This window comes from Gymnogyps californianus, chromosome 3, assembly GCF_018139145.2.
Source record: "Gymnogyps californianus isolate 813 chromosome 3, ASM1813914v2, whole genome shotgun sequence".
Taxonomy (NCBI): Eukaryota; Metazoa; Chordata; class Aves; order Accipitriformes; family Cathartidae; genus Gymnogyps; species Gymnogyps californianus.
Window position 1 is genome coordinate 57,232,323 of NC_059473.1, and position 10,400 is coordinate 57,242,722.

A 10,400-nucleotide genomic window follows, 5' to 3' on the forward strand; every position below is an offset into this window, starting at 1 on the left:
TTGAAAGAATAAGTTAGAGTGCCTACAAAATGTCTCTGCTTTCCAATATTATATGTTACCCATCTCTTGGCTTTAACTGTCTCCGTCCGCTGTTTCAGTGTTGTGCTTTATCCTGAAGATGGCTGCATTTCATGTGAGTCATTCATCCCTACAATGTCTGAATATTTTTTCACTGGATGTCTCCCGTGTTCAACTGTGACTAGGAGTAAATTAGGGGGTGTCAACACTACAACTCTTCTGCACTGCAAAGTTTATTTCAGGAAAATACTGTGCTACAATACAACAATACAGAATGTAGTTAAAATTCATCACAATAATTATTCAGTAAATATACCCTTCCACTAGGACAAAAAGTCCCCAGGGGAACTCCGTCGTGCTACCTCGCTGCTTTGAGTGAATATTTTTTCCTATCTAAAGCAAATCATTGCTAAATTACTTCCTTGGGAGGACAAACAAGCCTTTGGAAAAGTGCTTCTCTTAACAAAAATCTCTCCTAACTCTGTCTCCCTGACCTCCAAAAATTAAGATTTATAGCTGAAAGAGAAGCTCAGACAGCCCACTGGTGATTTATAACCTTACAGTGTTTTCCTTTAAATTGCCAACAACACCTTTTCTAAAACTGGTCCTCCATATTATGGGGAGCACTATGCACTTTAATTTTGGTAGTGCTGTTTGCAGATGCCTGTCAGAGTCAAATTTATGGGATTAAAGCCTGGATGCTTCTAGCTCCTCAGTGCTTATCTCTGGAGATTTCATAAATTGTGAGTTGTCCAGAGACAGGGTTTTTTTTGTTGTTTACACAGTTTTTAGAAAAGGAGTTCAGAGCAGGTATAAAATACTACCATAACAGAATGGCCTGATTTTGTGTTCAGGTTGCATTGACGGGGATGACTATACCAGCCACCGCTTTGACTAGCACCTCTGACTCTGAAGTGCAGCATCCCACATATAAAAGGGCAACCTGCTACAGATTTATCTGGACCACCAATACTCTGCAATGCAGACTTACTACAGACTTATATCCTCTGGACACAAAAAAGAGTTAGCAATATGGTCAGTAGTGGCTTAAACAAATGGGAGTGTAAGAGTTATGTAGATCTTACTGTATCTGCCTTTTTCACTGAATTTTTTCTGGTCATTTTGTTTCTGCCCAGGCTTTGACAACTCCAGGCCACTCTGATTTTCCATTCTTCAATGTTTCAATATTATAAGCCTCAGAGTTTCAGATGAAGATGATAATGATGAAGAACCAAATGACACTGAGGCATTTTTAATTAATTTTTTGGGTCTATATTTTGATTCAGGAGCTGCCCCTGCCTAGCTCCAAAGCATTTTTGTTGTGCCAGTTTCTGGCAGAACATAGAGTAAGTACAAGGTTCTGAAACTATGCTACACTTCTAACCACAAACTGGATAACGTGTCCAGTGGTCCAACAATCTTGAACCCTTTGTAGTCCCACAAATACCAGTTGATCCAGCTGAACCTGAACTCTGAGTCCTGAACGTAAGGCAGAGCCTACCAGGTTCTTCTGTCCTCCAATTTATGCCTTCACTTGCAGCTTTAGAGATAAGCCACCTGATAATTTTCAGAGTAGACTAGGGAGGACCCAGAGTTGATCCTCTCTGAATCCTTGGGATTTTTCTGTTTTCTGTTGTCTTCTCATGAAAACCATATTAGATGTTTCCCATCCCTCTTCTCTTCTCTTCTCTCATCTCAAAATTCCCAGCCCAACTCCAGTCAGCTCAACCTATCCCAAGAAAAATCCAGATTTGTTTCTGTTGCTGAGGAGTAGGAATGTAAAGTCTGCCTGCTAAGTTTATTGACTGTTCTTTGAAAGAAGGCAGCAGCAAGTGATTAATCAGCCAGTCAGAGGGTATTTTCTCTGATATTATCTGAAGATCAGATGTAGGTTGTCATCACCAAACAGTCTTTCATAATATATTCCTGAGAGCTGGCAACACTTGTTGTTTCAAAGGACATGCGACTATGTTTGTTTCTCCTATCTTTGTCTTCAAAACTGGAAAGTGGAAGCATTCCTGCTGACATTAATTCCCCTATTACTGCTTCCCCTTACCATTTCTGATGGTTGTCTAGTTAATGAAATCTCCACAGTATTGCCTGTTTTTTTAATCTCAATCCATGCCCTGTCATGACAGTCTTATTTATGCCTAAGGACTGTTCCCTGATCAGTCCAGAGCTCTTTGGTTAAGATCAGGTGATCTTCATTGAAAGGGTCAGCAGTCATTTCTGGTGTATGCCCTTCGATTCCACATTTTAGTCTTACCGAATGCTTGTTTTCTTAAGTTTGACTGGCCCATGTCAAGTAGTCATATTGTTGACTGCTTTACTTCTGTAAGCTGTATGCTTCGCTTTTGTAAGCTGTCTGTTCCCTTACATTTTCATCATCTGTCATCATTTTATTTCCTGATCTTTGTAATTGTTCAGATCATCATTGTAAGTCAATGTAATTCAATTTACTGATGCGGATTTCTGTGTTAAAAATCTGTTTCAGAAGTCTTACATCTTAGAAGTGCTCGTCTCCCAAGTCTTTTCAGAATGAATCAGGAGTTATTCTACTGAAAGTTTCATCAGTGTAAAACTGAAAGCATGCATGAAAGTGTACATGAAACCAGCATCAAGCTCCTTGTACTTACCGGTAAATGATTTTCTACATCTGGAGATTCTGCAGTCACTCTGTTCTTGGATGCCTGTGTCCGCAACTCCTGGCCCTTAGCGCTCAAGATTTATTAAGGTTACTCTCCATAACAGCAAGCCATCTGAGAGCAGTAAAAATTAATGACCTGCAATAGAAAATGGTTAAATTAATTATTCACCAGTTTCCAAAGGACCATAATTGCCTTTCCATTCTCTGTGGAGCTCTCTGATTAGCTTGCTGAGGGACTGGGGTGCTCAGCGGTGTGGAGGTTACAAGTACAGATGTTTGTGTGGGTGCTCAGGAGAAAGGGAGTAGCAGGGATTGTCAAGGGTAGCTAGGATGGCTATATGGGTGAGGGTGAGGGCAAAGGTTTGGACATTTTGTGGCTCTGAAGAGTACTGGGATGTCTAGATTTGCTGCAATAAGAAGGAAGGGATAAGTGGAAGGAACGACTACTGCGGTCTTTCATCAGAGCAAAATTTCTGTAGTTAGTTTGGGAGAGAAATTCTCTGGGACTCGTGGGTATGCTGAGGGAAATACAGCTTCCTTGACAGGGCACTTTTATCTTTTTCCCACTAAAAACTGATCAAGTATCTGCTTTTGCTTTTGGCCACTTCTCTGCTTAAGCTGAGGTGAGACACACAAACAGCTTGCTGCCAGCATCTTGCCTTCACAGCAGTCAGTAATGGGCCTGCTCTAATGAATTGCAGCTTGACATGCAAGGCAAGGATGACGGACCTGCCAAATATGCACCCTGTGAAATGCCTTTAAACTTTGAATACTTCTCTCAGGGGAAGGGCAAAAAAAGTCATCAAAATAAAAAAAATATCAATGACTGGAGGCTTGGACATTTGCTTTTCAATATGATGTTTTCCTGCAGAGTACAGGAAACAATCATTTGCACAACAAAGAAGAAATGAAAATCTTCTTGTCTCACTGTAATTTGTTTGTACAGTACTTAAGTACAACAGAGCTGTGGTTGATTGCCATATGGGATGCCTTAGGGAAACTATAACAAGAATAATAAATAATAACAAAACCAAGGAAGATAAGTTGGCATACAGTGCATTGCCCATGGACTTTATAGTCCTCAAACCCTTTACTTACAGTGTTATGAGGTATTGTGGTACTCTTCGTACTTTTCCAGGTGATTAATCTTGGCTTTATATACTTCATATACTTCAGAATGTTCTGACATCATGGACTTTTTAATTTTCCTTGGGCAAATCAAAAGTACTGTAACAGAGAAATACAAGTCCAGCTAATTTCCTCATGAGTTGCATTCCAAGCTTGTTGGATTTATAGGAATAAATGGATACTCCGTGACTATGGTGTGATCCTGTCAATCAGAGGAAGAGAAAATTAAACATTCATGACTACTGAAAGGCAATTTCCTTCAATTGTTCATCATGCCTCCATTCTTAACCTTCCCCATAGGATTTCCTCTTGCTCTAAACTTCAGAAAAGGCTTTGTTTTTCTAGAGGTTTTTTAATGGTACTAGTAAACTGAGGAAAGGAGCCATAATGATCAAATATTTGTTGTTGTTTTGCTTCACATTACTCATTTACCTATGGTGTGACTCAGAAAGCAGATTTTTACTGTCATAAGCCATTTGCCTAGAAAAATGAAAGAAGAATTTTCAATCTGTTCATCTATCAAACAAATGCAGTCACGAAAATTAAGCAGTATACCCACAGTAAACCCAACTAAATCAAACCAAAATGGTATCTGTGGTGGCGTATGATTCCACAAAGACTATTTTTTCATGACTAGCCTGGAAGACCAGATAGATACAGGTCTGGAAAAAATAATGAAGTAATCCAGGCGTAATGCATTAGACTGGGAAAAATCCTGTTATAAAGCCGCTCTGAATTATTTTTTTTAAGCATTGGAATCTATAGAAGAATTAGCTTTGGAAACAGCCTTACTAAAAACATATGGACAGTAAAGATTTTGTTCTTACTGTCCTTCTATTCTCATTTTTGGAAGATATTTCAGATATACAGGAGATATAAATACCCTCTAAATGCTTGTCTGCCCATGCCGCACCTATTATGATATCTCAGTATAAGTAGGGATATTTTCATTAGCAGCAATGTGTTTGGATTAGGCTCTTATCTCACACACGTAATGAAATAACAGCAGGGAACTGTTTCTGCTAAAATGAATATAAAAATGGGTCCCAGAAACTTACCTTGAATCCAGTATGCTATGTTTCTTGGTATGCCTAACTGTGTGATAAAATGAAGACCATGTCAATGGTAAGTCCTAGTTTATGTCTCAGCAAAAGGATTACAGGTAACAGTCTCTGCCCACCTGGGGACAGCAACACTGCAGAGGTACTGAACATCCACACAGATCCACTGATGCACAAGTCCACATGCAAATGGTAGCACGCAGGAATATTTTTTCCTATTCTAAGGCAACGCCTCATGATGAGTCAAGTCCATTAAATTCTATGTGACAACTTGGGACAAATACAATTCTGCTCCTAAACAGTTCATGCACTGTAAAGGTAAATGAGACACACGCTGCTCACACCAGCAAACTGATGTCTGCGAAACAGAAGTGTCTCTCAGAGTGAACAAATGTAGATATATCTGTGAACATTATTTGTCAATGAAATTAAAAATTTCAGACCACCCTAGGGAGTGGGAAAAATGGATTCCATTTCACTCCATCTTTTTAACAGCAGGTAGGACAGAATACAACAGCAAGAGATTACTTTTTTGTCCAATGCTGGTAGCTGGATGCAAAATTTACAGCTCAACTGTAGAGCTCTGTCAGTTACTATGAAAGTGTTAAAATATGATCTTGTTGTCATACTGAATTGCATTTGGGTGTTGTTTCTTTCTCTCCCCTTACTTGGTCCCTTTCTTAATGGGCAGTAGAAAGAATAGGATGGTAATCCGAATTAAGGTAATGAGTCTACTAAATGTCATGCTTTAGCACTGCAGGTCTCAGGAGGTTCAGTGGAGCAGAAATGGATAGAAAGACTCAGGTCTATTGCTCTGTCCTTTTACCTCTAGCATCATAGCTGAACACAAGGAAGTGCTGTACTCTGAGGACATAATGGCTAATCTCTTTCCTAGACTGCAAATTCGTGCAAAACTGGCAAATTTGGCCATTGGATAAAAATTTTCCACCGTTTGGAAAGTATATTGGTGGATTTCATTTTCATCTGCTGAATGGGAAGTGGTTCACAGGATGCATTTGCAGGAGAACAGAGAACCAAGAGGGAATTTTTGGCTTGCTGACTCCAGTTCTCTGCCCCTATGAGCAATCATGTCATATAATCCTCTTTAGTAATTCATCAAGCTTCAACGTGAAGGTTGAAGTTAGGTAAATTTATGCTGCCATTTTACCTAATTAATTCCTTGTGAGGAAAAAAATCTTAGATAATGACAGTACCTTGTTTTCCTCTGCTCTGGGATGGTTTCTCACAACTTAGTCTCCTGATAAAATAAAAGTTTGAGTTTGGGGTTTTCAAGTTGAAGTCTGAACTGCTAGCTCCACATGTGCCACCACAAAATATCATGAAAGCTGTTAGATATGAAACAGTGAGAGAGGAAGTTCCTGACTTTCTGTTAGCCCCAAAGAGCTCATCTTTGCCCCCTCCTTCTTTCACCTCCTTGTGTGATGGGGTGACCCTCATTACCCTGGTGCACAGCTGGACCCACACAAGCCCGATAATGCCAGCTCTCAGCACTATGCTCCCTAGCTATTACTTGGCTGTGGGAATACAGTGCAGAGATGCTAAAACTGGCTTTTGCCCACAGGACTTACCGCCATGGCTTCCAGCAGGACCCACTGCCCCTTTTAACATTAAGTATTTGAGATATATAAACCTGGCTCAAACAATTTATTTTTTCTCTCTGGCCTTAAGTTTAACCAGTGCTGAAATGCATTAACATAAAATATATATTGCTGTGTACCCTTTTTTAATTCCCCCCCCTCGTTTTCCCACACACATATAAATATGCAAACACAGTCTTCAATATCAAAAATATAATGAAAAAGATCAGTAATCTGAACGTGTCTGGCTGGCAGAAGGGGAGGGCTCTCCTCTGCCTCTTTTTATGTCTCTCAGTCACCTTTCACTAGACTTTATAAGACTTCCATATTAGGGAAAAAATATGGTTTCAGAGTTTTGAGTTCAATATTGGATCTAAAAATTTTGCACATGTTCCAGTAAATACAAAATGTATTCACATTCTGCACAGTGACATTATCTTCCCAATCATGTAGTGGTACATAATTAGCAATGAGGGACTTTCTTTTTATGTTATGTCCTTAGGATTTCACACCTCCCAAAAATATTGAATGTCTGAAATTCTTGTGCGTTTCCTACCCACGATTCTTTCTCTGAAAAATCTGGAGAAAAATTAGTAACATCTAATACACTCCTGGAAACTAAGGTCTTTTCTGAGATTACGATGTTACTGCAGCCATATTTCTTTTCATTCAGAGCAGGCATATCATATCGAAAAATGTATTCTGACAGAGCCAGCACATGGAAGTAGGCTAGTTAACCTGTAGCAGGTAAACTGAAGAAATTTGCTGTTTGATCTTGAAGAGGATTGAAGTGAGTCATTAAAGACAGTAAATTCAAGCTATAGTTTCTCTGTCTTTTGTCACATTAAGAGCAGCATTTAAAATGGATAGTTTGATGGGAGACAGGAACATTTTTCATCACTGGTCAAAGAACAAAAATTCCTGAGTTTTTCTTCATGCATCCGGAGAGCTGTAAAACTAACCAAGGACAAATATGAGGCTGCTGAAATATGAAACAATTAAAGGAAATCCCAGCCTAAATCATAATCTCCAGATGGAAAGTGTAAAAAAAAAGAAAAAGTTTCACTGGATGCTCATTTTACTCTTTTTCATTCTTTTTTTTTCAGTGAACTTTACTTACATTTGAAATAAAAAGATTTTGTGGGTTCATGCAGGAGAATTCAACATATATACCTGTGTTTCCTCAAGAAGTGCCAGTAACAGTAAGCAACTGAAAAACTGAAAAGTAGTTTTCAGCAAGTTGCTTTAAAAATCTGACATGGCGTTCCTTTTTTGCTTCTAGTGACAGTGGTACGACCCTTCTGTCTGGCAGTCATTGGCAGTAGCTAAGATCTGGGTTCAATTTGTAGGGCTTACTGATCATATTCAAACATCATCACACCATGAGCCCTGGCCGGCTGAAAAAATGGTTTGAACTAAATTAATCTCTAGGCACCCAGTAAAGTATCTCTCCACTGTAAGTGTTTTGTTAAACAGAAAACATCTAGCCAATCAGGGGTTTATTGGAGGGCAAAGAAAAAGAGAAGGATCATAATATATCAACAGGGAAAGCATAAATGCCTCATAGAAAGCAAATGCTGCCCCCAGAGCAGGCTGACAATGGTGCTAAGTCCTCCCCCCACGGCTGCACACAGCCAAGGAAGCAGGCGACTCTTCACCTGCCGGCACTACCTTGTGTACCTATGGTTTGGTTGCCCATGATTTTTCTGGTACTTGATGATACCCATCACATTTATTTTGCCTGAAAGTTCTTCTCTTTCTTCAGGATTAGGGCTTGTGCTGTTGTAAATTCAAAGCACCTCCCCTCATTTAATCCATACATTCAAAACCTTTAAGGACAGAACTCAGTTCCTCTTTTCAAGGAGTAAAAGACTGCTCATTTCATTGGAATTGAACTCACTTACATCAGCAATGTATTTGACAGCTCGTCCTCTACATAATTCTGTCTCCCGTCAGTCAGAAGTGGCAATGTGTTATACTTGCCCGTATAATGAATGGTGATGAGCATTTTTATCCATGAGGGTACCACGAGTTACGATGGTTTTATTTTCAGGAAAAGATACTTCTCAATAGAGAAAAATGAAAGAACTAATGGGGTTAGCAAGAAAATAAATTCTTGCAATACTCAGAAATAAAATGAACAGAAACAAAATTAGGCTGGTATTTGAAATAATAAATTAAGACAAGTTTTATGATGCATCAACCTGCTTTAGCTTTTTGGTGAAGAAGATTCCATTGTAATTATGACATCTCAGGATCTGATACACTATACATATTTTAGATGAGTTCTGTTGCACAAACTTGCAATTCTTTCTTTTTCTTGCAAGACTAAATAGTGGAAAGAGAGTTTGAAACTGATCTGAGAGAGCCTCCTGCTTAGTAAGTCATTGTAAGCCCACATCACCTTGATTCATTTAAAACTTTATTTGCTGCAACTTGCTGATAAGCATTACGGGTGTATGGCCCAGGTAACACTTTCGGTGGTCCAGCTTCTTTGATCTTCTGCTGCTGACAGTTGCCCATATCAGCTGTTTATTTCTGAGGAAAATGAGAGAACTCCCATCTTGGAATACCCTGTCCAGAGAGAAACTGTCATGCTTCTTCTCATTGCTATTGACCTTCTCACAAAGCTTTAAAGTTCATATTTCATGCACTTGATAATATGGAAGATTTAATTATCTGTACAAGTGTCCATGTCTGAACTCAGCTGCTTTTCAACTAAAGTCAGTGTTTAATTCTGTTTTACAATGATCATCTCAATAGATGCATTCAGTAAACTAAAATCACTAAATTTCCTCATTTTTTACTTTACAATAATTCAGTTTTGTTGTATTCCTGTCTACTCTTAGTGCACAAAACTAACCCTAGTCGTAGAATTCTTTAATTTGTGTATTTTTATCATCTGCTCTGGTATCTGTGTCCCGACCAAACTAAATAATCCCAGCATTTCTTATCAAGTTGTATCTTGCTCACAGACATCTGAAAAAGAGATCTTTTTCATTCAGGTGCTTAACTCAGTATTTAGACATGTCATTTTAATCACCAGCTTTGAAAGCTGTCAGTCTTCCATTACCTGTCAGAGTATCTTTACTCAGTATTTTTTTAAATGTTTCATGCAAAAAAAGTCCCAAACAAAACAAAACAAAACAAAACAAAACAAAACAAAACAAAACAAAACAAAAAAAGATTCAACATTAAAATTATGCCAGATCCAAACCTTCAGATTGGAATATTTCTAAATTTTGAGGATTCCTGATATTCATTGTGAAAAATAGGTGTAACTGATTCTGGTTTTTTTTTAACAATGGGCAAAACAAAACCTCATACAACTCTTCACAGAACAGAGGTTTGACATTCACAGCAGAATGTTTATGGACATCCATTATCTGCAGTATATTTAAGAAGAAAATAGTTAAAATCAGGTCCTACAGAATTTATCACGTAGATACAAAATCATATATTTTATTGATCCCCATACATTCTCCATTAATTCTGGGTCTGTGTCATTAAATATCTTGGCTATTTTCTTTTGTAGGGGTGTTATTATTGCTATTTGTTATATTTAGCAGCAGTATCTACGAATTCCAACAGAGAATTAACACTGCATTGTATTACTGTCCAAACAATTAGTTCAAAGCCTGTTTGTGTTCCAGGGAACTCGTATTTTAGAATGGGGTGTGGAAAGGAAAAGATTTGGCAAAGGAAATTTGAAGTACACTCATTAAAATATTAATGCCTACAGTTACACTTTCAGGCCCAGCTAGTTCCTCAAACTAGCCAAGGAACAATGGCGAATACTTAACAATCCTCACACCCTAAATTAATATACTAATGAAATGGTGTTTATTAAAAGCCTCTTGATACATTTCTTCCTTATTGAAAATTCCCGCCAAATACAAGCGCTTTTGAATGCTTAAGGAAGGTCTCCAACATCGAAAATCATTAAAG